Here is a 14155-nt window from a genome sequence, read left to right as displayed (position 1 = left end):
AAGTGCTCTGAAGGTACCAGTAGTCTTTATGGAAATGTTAGCTCAGTTGGTACAGACACAAACAAAGTTAAATCCTCATTGCTGAGGGAAAATACATAAAAGAAAATAAACAAAAATTAGATCTACCCCCACACAGCAGCCCCCCCAGCTGCACTTCCATTTAAAATTATCTTAGCACGTATTTTTCTGGGGCTTGTTTCTTGCTGTTTCTTCTGCCTGCCTGGTCCCCCAGATTATGGACACCTATCACATAAAGATTTCTTTGTTTACCCTGTGGTAAACTGAACACCATCGGACAAAAATACCTCCATCTCTGCCTTGGTTACAGTATGAAGCAGTTTCTCTTTGTTCACTGTAGCCGAGCTGGTAGAGAACATTAACTTCTATATTATCAGCTTTTCTTTGTACCTGAAACACCCCGGGAAAGGAAAGAGTTTATGGCTTTCTAAAAGTGGTACTCAGAATAGTTGTCAGAAGTAAGCTGAATCATAATCAATATTGCCAGGAAGGCATGCTTGATGCAAAAGAGGTATGCAGGCAGAGGAGTGAAATAAGCCCATTAAAGGAACAAACAGCAGCCTCCACATATAGAAGTTGGTGATAATAAATACCAATAAAATAAAATTTAAATAGGTGATCGAAATGAAGTAGATTAATCTGGTAACTGATACGTGATTCTTTTTCTTTTCCCTACTTACCTCCCTTCTCTACCTTAAGGTACCTAAATACGACCTAGACTGTATGATGGAAATGTTGCAGCTGTTGTCATTTGAGAAAAGACCAGAGGCATCTCCACAGAAGGACAAATCTGTTGCACTGCTGAATGTTGTGTCTTCTATATTTTTGATGTCTAATTTAGTAGTGGAATGGATTTCGTACCCTTCAGCTTTCTCTTCAGTGCTTACAATGAGTGGAGCTCATAAAGGCCATCATTAGTAAGTTCTCAGTATGGGACCACATAAGTGAGAAACAGGAAAAAACAAGTACCAAGGTTAGCCTGTTCCTTTCAGGTAGGTGGCTTTCTGTCTTTCACTGGACCTCTAAGGAACTATCTGCCTTTCCTGACCCTTTTTCATAAAAGAGCTCTGATGTAAATCAATGTTGTTTTTTTCATTTAAAAAAATCTGTGAAATTTAAAAGTATCCTTTATTCAACCAGCTATTATGTCCTAGTGTTATAGCACAGTGGTATAACACAACACATAAAAACTGAAACCCATTCTCTGTTAGTGTCAGGAAGACTGGTAGTGCTTTAGCAGAAGCATGGGAACCTAAACATCAGTTGGAGGGCGCTTGGGAAAGAAGCTGGGGAAGGAAAGGGGAAGAAAGAGTGAGTCAAGGAAGCCCAGAGGAACAGGGAAGACTGGCAGAGTGAAAATTTCCTCTTCTTAGATCCAGTCTCCACTTTCAATCTTAAAACTTTACCCAAGCCCTCTGTGTGTTTCTCAACTCCAGAAAATCTTTGAATTGAAAGTCAAATTGCATATATCCTAAAAATGATGTTCATTTTCAAGATGCACCAAAAAAGGAGCCTAAGACAATTTTACTAGATTAAATCCTGGGGTGGGGGGAAGCTTATATTTTCGCTTTGGTTTTAAACTATTCTCTACCAGATTAGTATATGACATCTGCAAACAAAATTATTTTTAAAATAACCTCCAGATCTGCAAACCTAGGAAGCAAGTTCTGCAATCAAGCGACTGTAGGCCTCCACTAGTATCAACGTGCAAAGCAGTCATGGCCAGCCAGCTGCATCATCCCCCCAGGTCAGACCAGGGCTGTGTCCATCCCTCGTACTATGCTGTGCTCATCGAGGCCTGGGCAATAACACTTGGCTCTTGCAAAACGTTTTTTCCTCATGAGTTGTAAAAGTACTTTGCAAAATGTTAATCAGTGAGCTTGGAAGGTATTGCCATTCTTGTTTTACAGGTGGACAAACAGATGCAGAGAGGTTGCATGGTTTATCAAAGGTCTTAGAGGAAGCAAGTGGCAAAGATGAGAGTGTAGTTCAACAACCTTGAAATAAGTGACACTTTCTTTGGAAGGCATCTCATTGTTCCCATCTGCTTTTTCTGTATAATAGAGATGCTTAATTCCAGTTACAGGAAAGGAGAACTATAAGAAATTGTCAATTAAGAGAATAAGGCTAACATCACTAATAACATAGAAGAGGATATTTACTGCTGAAAGGAGTACAATGTCGAGTAAGATGGGAGTGTGAACACTATTAGTTCTGACTTCTGCAAACAGACTTTGTTAAATTGGCAATTGGCACGAGGGACCCTCTGCTGCATTTCCAGATATGGGCTTAGTTTCCCCAGGGCTGTCTTCCACGCATTCATGTTTTAAACCATATAAACTATGACTTCCTGAAAATAAAAATAGCTTTGTTCAACTTAGACTTTCAATAAACTGCGTCAGATTACATGAGGCAGGAAAAGTATTTCTTTGCATAATAAAAGTTTCTGGCTATTAACAAGACATTTTAACACTTAAAACATATGCAACGTCCTGAGCCTTCTCTCATGTTCACCAGTTTAACTCTGAATGAAATCATAGAATCATAAATAGGTTGGAAGGGACCTTTAAAGGTCATCTAGTCCAAACCCCTGCAAGGACCAGGGACATCTCCAACCAGATGAGGTTGCTCAGAGATGAATGCTACTTCTCTCCACACTTAACTTTTTTCTCACATTGAAGCTTTCAACAGCAATAAAAACCTAAACTCTACATCTGAGTTCTTTTATTGGAGAGAGAAATGAAACAACTTAGAGCAGTATCAGCATTGCATATTTTCTTCTCCATGCACAGCAGGACCTACGTCTACATGCAACTTTGTGAACAGTCTCACTGAAGGCAATTGAAGTGTTCCCATGCAAGGGGATAAAGAAGAAAAATCCTTCTTTTCTACTCGTGAGGCAGATTGCCATTCTAGAGATATCTACAGGTCATGTGTTCAGTGCAATTGCAGCTCTGCAGGCTGACTGCCAAGCCATTTCGACAGGGTTTAACAGCTTGGGCTACCAGCACTCCCTGCAGAACAGGCACTTGGTGAGGTGTGGGTAGAGCACAAGGTAGAGCACCGTGACAGGCAGTGTCAGATACAAATATTTTCAAACATCCTAAATGAATGAGACGACTTGTCTGTGTGAACTTTGACATGGCTGTTCTCTCGGAGGGTGGGGGGAGTGAGACACTGCGTAGTCTGGTCCGATTGGGGCTGAACTACGACAAGGGCTAAGGAGTTAACAATGTATTAGGGTTACTGTAATGATATTTTGAGGGAAGTAAAACAAAAGAAAGCTAAATCTTACAGAAGTCTCCTGAGATGCAAACGTAAGCGACGTGCTATACCATCTTCCTGAGCATATTTGCAGGCCTGAATCACGGGGGAATGCTTGGAGTGCATTTTATCTGTCTACCACAACGTATGTTTCAAGTGAGTGTGTTTTTTATTCCCTTTTGGTAGTTAAAAAAAGGGCTCTTTGCACTGCCAAAGAAGAGTTTCATTCAGTCTAGCCCAGTCAAAAGCACAAGCCGAGTAGATTATCTCCTTGCTGGAAGAGAACACTGAAGAAGGGTCCCCTTCCTCCATGGGTACTTTCATTCATCCCTGTCAGTAGCTCTCTTTCTTTCCTTTCACCTCTGCATTGCTGTAGGAGGTCTATAACTGTTCCTGATTGCGAACCCACCTGTTGACAGCAGAGCAAAGAGAAAACTGGGAAAGATGCAGCTAACAACACGGCTTTCTGCAGCACCTTGCTGCCAGCCTGAGGAGAAATTACAAAGCTATGCGCAACATTTTCTGCAGTAGTTATTTTATCTGGGGTAACAGGAGCATGAAGTGAGAGAAAGTCAGCTTGCAGAATAAGCAGCCTTGCAGTATTAGCATCTTGTGGCCATATAAAGACAGTAATCTCTAAAGTTGCCTCAGTTCTTTCTCTCCAGATAGCACCATTGGCAATAACTCAAGAATACAAAATGAATTACAGCTGAACCACTGATACAAAAAGGAATAAAGAAAAACAATGGGGATGTTTTTAATGAACTACTTGCCCTGTTATAGCAGTTTCCAAAAGTTATTTTTATGATTACATTATATTTATACACTTGCGAACCTGCTCTTGCTAGTACACACCAGTGACTGAGTTTGTAAGGCACTTCTCCATTTTTTATGCCCTCACAGGTATTTGCGGTTATTGGAGCCTCATGGAACTGGTTCTCTCTTTCTGTCAACCACGCATACATGCACATGTATTTGATGTAAACATTTATTAATTCTCTGCAGAGAATACAAGTACAACAATCGAACAGTCCTTGAATGGCCAGGATCTGACAGTCTAATTTTTTAACAATATGAAAGTGAAACCTTCTATGTCCAGCTGTTCAATTTATATCTTTTGTTGTACACCAGTGAATTCATATGGCCTAAATTAATTTTTAGTGTACTTCTACCTTTTGAGTTTTCTGTGTCACAATAGGTTTATCTGAAAGTTAAACAAGTATATATGAATGCAGTTTTCTTTTCTGTATTACCAAATGAGTATCCAACAGTTATCTTTTTCAAACGAGTGAAACGGAAAATAAATAAATATCCTATGTGCAGGGTGGAATTGTAAGATGTCCTGAATATAGGTTGGGAAGCCAACAGTCCTGAGTTCTGAGCCAGATTAGACGTCACTTTCAAACTTTCATGACAAAGTTACACATGTAAATCCATACTTAGGCATTGTAACAGGGTACAGAGTATGTCAGATCTGCTTACAAGAGACAGAAAGCCTAACACATTGTGCCCAAATTTTGCCCATGGTTGCTACAGTCTGCTGTGTGATGTGCTTACTGTAAATCTGAAATAGTTCAGGAACAAGTTACTGCATGAACAGGTAGCACGGTGCAGCAGCAGCGCATTAGAGCAAAGCATTGGTGCAGAGGACCCAATGTCTACATTACACACGGTTTGGAGGCTTTGCAAGACAAATGCAGGTGTGAACTAGTTGCAAATTCCTGAATACATTTTTACTCAGTGCTTTAAAGGAAAAATCATTAGAAGCAAAAGAGACAATTGAAAAATAAAAAAGAAACTGCTGGAAAATCTGCCTGTGGCCAAATTTTAATTTTTTTTTTCCTTTGGATTATAGTTCTGCATCAACTGAGCACCAGCAAAGGCATTTTTTTAGTGTCAAATTGAGTTGAAACAGACCATTTTGATAAAAACTTGGGGAGAATGATTTGATTTTCAGTGGGTAGCCTGGAACTGTTGGAGGGGTATCAAGGCCAGCCAATTGGTCATATAATCCACCTCCTCCTTACTTTTACTTACTCATCTTCTTCTTCATCTTGACTGTTATCTCCTCAAGGCAGGATCTATTTCTACACATGTGAGAACTTTCTTATTTTGATTTTAAATATGACACAGTGGGGCTTTTGGATGCTGGCCCAGGGCAAAGAGTAAACAACAAAACTAACAGTAATCATATTTAATATCCCGAGTTTCTATTACATTTTCAGTCTGCTCCTGCTCCCTGTTTTCAAAGCAGATGACCACCTTGGGAAATTAATGAATACATAGCCATTTCTTGCTTCTGTAGATTCAGTTTGTTGTGCTTTTGAAATTTGTATAGGAGCAGTCTTATATAGGTGAAATCAAAATGGAGAGAAAAGCAAAGCCAGAGAAACTGGCGTCTGTTCAGGCACATACATATCAGTAGTTATAAAATTTGAACTGAAATTTGACAATTGTGAGATTTTATAATGTTAGTTTGGGACAAATAGGCTGTGTATTCACTGTGGGGTAAATGCTTTGTGGCATGTCCCATGTTCTGGTCCACCAATATGCTGAACGTAGGACATGCTGGAGCCCATTGCAAGTCCCCAGCGGGCTGCTAATTCCAGTTAGCTCTGTATAACCAGCAAGGTACAGCCCTGCTGTATAACAACAGGCAAGTATGGTGTGTTCCCATATCCCTGGCTGTATCCCAACTCTATTCTGGCGTAAGTGTGCACTCCTAGATTGAGACATAGGAAAGACAATTAAAACCCAGTTAATAACATATAGTGAAATAAATTTAATTGATGGAGGCAGATGAACGTGAAATTCTTAGCAAAGCTCAAGGACTTTCTGAAACAGAATCCAGCATGTTCCTGGGTTATAAACTTCCGTATGTGGAAGAAGTGTTTGATACAGAGGGAGTTTTGAAGAGGGGGGGAGGGATTTTAGAGCTTCAAGAGGAGGATTTGGGGTTTTTGTGTATGTATGTGTTCTTTTGAAGTCTCATTTGAGAGAAGTAGTAGGAGGAAATTTGTAAAGGAGGATTAGAGCATATTCAATTGTTCTGTTCCCACACTAGATTGTCTGGGCATAATAAATGGAACATGAGTCCCATACCTCTAATTTGATATTTTGAAAGCTCTTCGTTTTCTTTTTGCTCAAGGCAGACATCTATTCTCCTATTAAAGTTCCTTTAAAACTAAATAAGCTGAATCCAGCTTCCATTGAAGTCAGTGGGAATTTTAAAATTTATTTGACTGGGAACAGAAATAAGCCTCTAGGATACATCCTTGCATTTTTTTTTTTTTTTTTTTTGCCAGATTACATCATCCTAAATACCTCTGCGTGATTGAGGAAGTGGCATGGGAGACAGGTAAAGAGCTTCACTTCACAGGAAATCTCTGGGTTTTTTTCCAAATCTAGAATGGATTACAAATACTTATACATAAAGTATCTTACAATACCAATCTGTAAACTTTTGTTAGAGGTGACCAAAAGCTTTTTGTCAAAAATTTCCAGCCATTCCTGAGTGGTGGGAATCTGTTGGTGGTACATTACAGGGAAAGCTCTGACAGCTACATGCAACAGATTTGATCAGCAAGTGGCTGCCAGCAGCATGTCTTCGCTGTTGTTCCCACTTGTTCTTAACATTACTGAAGTTGTCCTAGCACTGGGAATGCGTAGGTTAAAAAATACCTTTAAACAAAAGCTTAGTGCTTGAGTGGATTTAAATGTTTTTAAAATGTGATCCCACATTGTATGGGTAAATTGTGCTAGCTATTTTCCAGCAAGATTTTGGTTCAAGCACAGATCTGGTTATCAGCGCTTGAAGTGCCTTAGGGACAGCATCTCAAAATAGAACTACTATATATAACCAGATGTGGACAACACTGTAAACATTTGGGGGCGTCGTGAAGCAGAATGTCGTTCCCAGTCCTCCACAAACCAAAGCAAGTCACTTGCTTTTGGTGTCCTACAGACCCTCTTTACCCAACAAAGCTACCGAAATAAAGCCCACAACAACAGCCTGTGTGATACATATTGGTGTTACGCCGCGTTTTGAATTCCTCACTCCCTGCATAGGGCAATGCAGTGTGTTAACATCCAGGACGTCTCATCTGGTTCTGGTTTTGTCAGGCAGGTAGACTGCTTATGGTCTCAGTGAAACAAGTGGTGGTTAACCCGCTTCCAAACGCGTACTTGGACCAACACGGCTAAAAATACAGAAACAAAAAGAGAAGCAATCACGTAGTGGACACAAAGCACCAAAGTACATACTAACTTTTCAAAATTATACATCCTTACATCCTCCAGGGCACAGTCCTATTTATGTATCATTGCCATGTACAGTTCAGCTGTGGGTTGTTTGAGGAAAAGACCCTTTACAGTTTCAGTGAGGTATTCAGCATAGAAATCCCTGGAATGTTTTCCGAAATGTATAAATGGGCAGGACATTTTATATAGTTGTTCCCTGCTGCTATCCTCCATGCTTACACTATAACTTTAAAAAAAAAAATATTTATGTACACTGTAATCAGTCTCTTTCTCAGGGAAAGTGGAAAATAATTTATTAACATTTTTCTTGGACTATTTTTGGGATGTTAGAAAAGTAACAGTTACATCATTTAGCAAGGGGTAGCCTGTCAAACTCCTGAACCTGGTCTGGTAGCGTACTTGCTTTGCTTATGAATAGTACCTGCACCATGCACTTTGGTTACAGAATGAACTGTTCTAGAATGAATAGCTGAAATCTACTCAGGTACAATAAAAGTCGTATTGCTTTTTAGTAAGAGATGTTGCTGAAGCTGCTGTAAAATTCAATAGGATTTCAAAATCTGGAGCACCTCCAGGATCCTGGAGGATCAGGTTCCTGATTTGGAACCTGAGTTACGTTTAGTATCCATTTAAATCCTAGATTGTTTTTAAGTTTGCCCACCCAGTTTTATCATGCAGTGCCTGCTTTTTCTTTGCAATTACTGAGAATCCACCAAATTCTACTAAAATTGCAGGACATGGATATGCCAATTAGCAGCAGCTGAATGCTTCTATTTACAGGGGGAAACCAGGTGTGCATTCCTACAATTTTTCACAGAAACTTGCTTGTATGAATTAGTGTGGTTGTTTTACTACTTTCACCTCAAATATTTTCTTCAAACAGTTCCACAACATGACGGAGGTAAGACTTGGGTACAAGTGGTGAATTCTGAATGGTCCAAGATTTCTCTGACTGATTGCAAGGAAAGATGTTTCTCTGCACTGCAATCACCTCCTGCTGTGCTACTGTGGCTGACCCACAAAAAAAAAAAAAAAGAGGTTCCAAGAACATATGAAATGCAATATAGAGCAAAAAATCTTACTTATATCTACTTTCAGCACCCTTCAAAGTGTTGATTGTCACAGTAGAGACCATCTAAGGTCTTTTCTCACTGGATGGAGGCCTGTTACAAATGCCACGCCAATGGGAAGGAAGCTTTGGCCATCTCACCGTCATAATGCCAGTACCAACCTACTGCACTGCTCCTGCTGCCGGCTGCTAAGTAAAACCCTGAAGGCATGTGTCGTAGTTCAGCCCCAACGGGGACCAGACTATGCAGTCTCTCTCTCACTCCCCCTACTCTCTGAGAGAATAGGAGGAGATTTGGCAAACAAAAGAAAACCAGAAGGAAAAAAAAAAAACCAAACACGTGGGTTGAGATTGAACAAAAAGTAAATTTAACAGTAATGACAGAAGAAAACAAGACAGTGATGGAACACAAATACAGTACAATAGCTCACAACAGATCTCCACATCCAGTCTCTTCCAAGTAGCAGGGGGCCTCCCTTCAGCACCCTCCTCACTTATATACTGAGCATGATGTCAGATGGGATGGAATAGCCCTTTGGCTAATTTGGGTAAATTAACCCCAGTTGTTAGCTAATTAGTTAACTATCCCAGCCATAGGGGCTACCAGCTTCAGCTCTCCACCCAGCTCAGGTAAATATTATCTCTATCCTGGCCAGAACCAGAACAGCATGGCAGCAAGATACCTGCACTGAGGGCTCCTGCCTCTGAAACCTGCTTCTTCTGATACTCCTCAGAAAGCCATACTCGATAATCTTTTTGTTTGCAACTTGCCAATTAATTCATACAGGTGAACTATTTTTTTTTTTTTGCAGCACAACTTCCAAGGCATTAAATCCCCTAATTTTAGCAATATATGTTGTTTTTCGATATATCAGGATTGTATTTAATTCAGGTTAGATATCCCAATGCTCTGATATGTTAGACAGCAATGTTGCTACAGAGAGCTCAACAGTCACATCTGAGGAAAGGCTCCCACATTTTGCATGGGTTTGTGAGGAAAAGAAATAAATTAAGATTAAATATAGACTAGAAAAGAGAAAGAAAATGGTTGATTAAATGCTGCTTTCTCAATTTCATGCCATAGGGGAGAAAAGGCAGTCACTCAAAACAGAGAGAAAATAGAGTTTCAGAGAATATTTGGATTTACAGTGTGATTAGCTGGCAGAACTTATTGCCACCACACATTGCTGAAGGCATAAAGCTGGAAAAAATGTATTCTGGCTGTCTATGGCAGCTATGATTTTCATCACGTCTAGTGGATAATTGGATAGTCCTGCTTTCGAGGCCAATTCTCACAAAGACATAAATGTGAAAATCTGAGATTTTTCTAAAGCTATTTTCCTGTTATTCTAGTCACTTTTTTTTTCAATTTTTGTGCTATAGTTTCTCTTTTTTTTTTGTGTCTGCGCAAGTAAGGTTTTTCTTACCTTAGTTCAAGTTGTGCATGCTGTGTATGTCTGTGTGTTTCTCATAAAAAGGTAAAGTCCCAGCTCAGTAAGTCCCTACAAGCTTCATTAAAAGAGGTGGCCCAAGAGATAAGAGAAACTCTGCCCAGGAGATGGAAAACTACAGAATGTTATTACCCTTATTAGACTGTGGAGAAACCACAAAGTAGACACTTTGTGAATGACTCCACTGCAAGAAAATCTTCGGTCATTTGACTTTTTACGTGACTCTAGAGAATCAGTCACAGGATAGAAACCATAAGAAACTAGAATTTAGGAGTTCCAGCATTCATGGAACTTCATACTACTCTCTTACTGTTACTGCACCTTAGTCATATTTCAATCTATATGCATACTTTTGTCCTTTTCTTTTGTAGTTTTGGCACAGACCAAGATTTCACTTCTCTTCACAAATCTGAGACTAGCATTCAGAAAGGATGTTATCATCTGTTTATGCTTCAAAAAAACATTATCCTGTCGAATAGTATGGGCAACATCCACATAACTTGTACCCCATTATTGACATTATTTGCTACATCAGTGAGCTTGCTCAACTCAGGAATAAAAAGGCAGGTGTCTGGGCCCAGCCCTGTGCAGGCACCCATGCTCTGTTGTGGCAAACTGTGTCTGCCATTGCAGCTGGACGTGCAAAACTGCACCTTCCCCAAGAATGAATTGGTGAGATTGATGGTGTGGTGATAAAAAAACCCTGTGTAACCTCACACATGCATTTTCTGTGGCAGGGATAGCATTTGAGTTTAACTTTTTGAGGCAGCTCCATAGATATCCTACCTCTGGCTTGACCTAAAACTTTTTTTAAATTCTCCCAACTCTCCTAGCAGTTAGTGGGATTCCTGTTCGAGGAAAAGCTCGGCACGTTTTTCCTAGCGCATCAGCTAGTTCTGTTGTGAGCCCCACCTCTTTTGACTGGTACTATGGACACAAAATAAACACCAGTACTCAACGATAATACTATCTGAAATCCCAGTTGCAAGTTCAAAGACCATATGCTTCAGGGCATACAGTCACTGTTCAGATGCTGCAGATGTTTTTTTTTTTCTCATGAATATTAATATCCTGTTCAAAACAAATGCTGTCAATCTTTGGTGGCCTAGGACTGAAAGCAATTCTACATTAATCTAGGAGGTTGGCAAGAGATCAAAATACCAACAATATATGAGTTGATGCAACTTACTGCCGGTTACATAAACAAGGGAGGCATCATAACGGAGTGGCTGACGGCACAGACAAGTACTACTGCAAGCAGTCTTTTAGTACTAGCTATCCATCAACTGAATAAGATTCTGTTCACTTGCTTAAAACTAAATAACAAAATTAAACTAGCTATAATAAACACTGTACCCTACACTTTAGAGTGTAGGAAAAAAAAAAAGGCAATGGAGAAGATACACTGAAATTTATAAGGTGGAACTGAATACGAAAGCTCCTGGTGTGGAGAAAAAAGACCCAGACACAAAAAAACATTGTGCTAGGAAGCTGAACACAGAAGGTAAAAATGTGATCTCACTGAAGATGGTGGCACATCTTCCACTAAGTCATTCAAGTTCCAAGGTCCACATCAGACAGGGGTACTTCCCTGTATTTAGGAAACAAGATCACGTTTAATGGAGAGGACAGAATTCACCTTAGAAGCATAAAACACCCTGGATACTGGATACAGCATCCTATTGTATTTTTTTTTAAAGTCAGAAATAGAATTATTCTGAAAGTATTAGGAATGCTGGCTTCCTTTCCATGTTCCTTTTTTGGGGCAGGAGCAAAACGAGTTTCAATGGCTTAAAGTAAGAAAAAGCAATGGGGATTTATATTGTTACCAGAAGAAGAGTTGCCATCTTGTCACCATTGCTCATTTAAATTGAGCTTGTTCTGCTGCAGGGACAGGCAGTTTAATACCAGCGAGAATGTGAGTCCACCTGGTTTGCAGATCAGAACATGGCTGGTACGATCGCATTCAAAAAAAGTGAGTAATAACCTTTAAAGGAAGTGGCAATTAAAAAATCCAAAAGAAAAAGGAGAATAAAATTAGCCTAAAGAACAAAAACAAGGGAGCAATGCCAGCTTTCAAAGGCCTGGCTGCATGCTAGGAAGGATGATCGCAAATGGTTCAGAGACCTAGTAAGTTACTTACCCATTGCTCCTGTTGACTTCAGAGGACTTTTTCCCCAGATGAATAAAAAGCTTCCCAGGAAAATACTTGAACCTAGCCAGCAGCACTAACGAGATAAGTCTGTAAAACTCTCTGTGCCATTAGCAAGGCACTTAGGAATATTAATAGCAATGGTGAGAAAAATGAGGTGTCACAGAGGATTCCAGGGGGTTTTCCTCCCATTCCCGGACCATTCCACCCAGTTTCATAGCAGCATGTTGCAAAGCCTGTAAAACACAAAGCCTGCTTTTTACAGTGCCTAATGGAATGCACTCGATCTCTGGTAAAACCAATAAAACTATTTTCATAAACAGGAAAACAAAGTTAATCTCTAGAGCTTCTGAAATAATAATGAATTTTAAAAGTGTATAGTTATTTATTATTTGTATCACAATAGCAAGTATAGAGGCCAAACAAATTGAGAGTTGCTTAATACTGGGCAACATGCAAACATAGCACAAACATAACAGAAACATGCCATCCACACAGACCAGACAGCCAGAGGGTGAGAGAGGAAACAGAGATGCATGTTAAATAATTACGATGTTCCAAAGCTGCATACACACACAGAAAGAAAACTGAAGGAAGTTACAGAAAATATACGAGAAACCTAATTACCAGCCCTGGTTCTTGCAAGTGTAAAAAATGTGATTGTTTTTGGTTTGCATTTCTGTCAGAAAAAAAAAGGACAATAAATGAAGGTATCATCCAGCGATTTCACTGCAGGCTAACAATGAAGCAACTGTACCACTGCAGCTATTTAGCAAAGTTCTTTTCTGATAGAAACAGTACCATTATCTGAGAAAATCCCTTTGGATTTTCACTTGGTGAGCTTCTTTTGTTCAACGATCTTCTTTTTATTATGCAGAAAAGCTCTGAGCTACTTTGCCAAGTTCAGGTCTTTACATGTTGAGTGAGAAGTGACTGAGTCAAGAGGACATACATTCTTTTCCGTTCTCCCCACACTTTCTTGGTGAGTGGTAAATCTGCCTGACCCTACTTGGTGAAAGAGCACCTCAGCTTGTGTTTCAAGTCTCTGGATCTAATTCAGAAAAAGACATACGCTACCTATAAAGCCATAAGGGAGTAGGCATGGTTGATCAGTTTCCACAGGGACAGTTATCAGGCCATGGGAGGGGCTTGGATCCAAAACATGTGCAGATTCAGAGAGCTTGCTGGGACTTCCAGGTGAAAACTTCTGCCTCTTCCAGAAAAAGCAAGTTTTTCCCTTATGCAGACTTGTTCACAGGGAACAACCATATAGAGAAAACACTGGAAGGTGAATATCCCCAGTAACTTCCTGTTTTAGCAGAGGAGAAGACAAGTAAGAAGCTAGCCTTTCTGCTCCACCCCGACCACCTCCGCTCATTTGGCTGAGCTCCTCCTAAAGCTGGTGGTTATGAGTGGACTCACCTTCAGCACTGGTCATGAACAGACCCTTGCAACCGACTGAACCATAACACGTAGCCTCTTGTTAAGCTGAGACATGCTAACGAACTGTACTCCTGGCTCCTTGCCTGTGGCAACTGCAAAACAAAAACCATTTGCCTAGGCTGCCCTCATGAAGGCACACAGTTGCCACAGGTAAGGAATGCAGGTACGGTCAGTTAATGCAGCTCAGCAAACAGCTGCCTTAACCACTGGTAATTACTGGTCCACACCTTCACCGACTTCTATATGGCTACACTAGAAATAGAGGAATCCCATGGTGTTTATGAGCGTTACACCCACGTGCTCCAATTTAGTCACAGCTAACATGTTTCATTTATGGTTCATTTTAAAAAGGCAACAACACATTGTTAAATTTGGAATTATAAAGTAATTGTTCCCTTTTAAAAAGTGATCTTTTTTTCACAGACACTATCAAAGCCAGCAATGATGGATTTCTATTTGTTGTGTTTGGTATGCTAACTAGCAAGCACTCTGGCCTAC

The sequence above is a fragment of the Chlamydotis macqueenii genome, chromosome Z, assembly GCF_036417535.1.
Source record: "Chlamydotis macqueenii isolate bChlMac1 chromosome Z, bChlMac1.mat, whole genome shotgun sequence".
Lineage (NCBI taxonomy): Eukaryota > Metazoa > Chordata > Aves > Otidiformes > Otididae > Chlamydotis > Chlamydotis macqueenii.
This window is presented reverse-complemented; position numbering follows the sequence as displayed.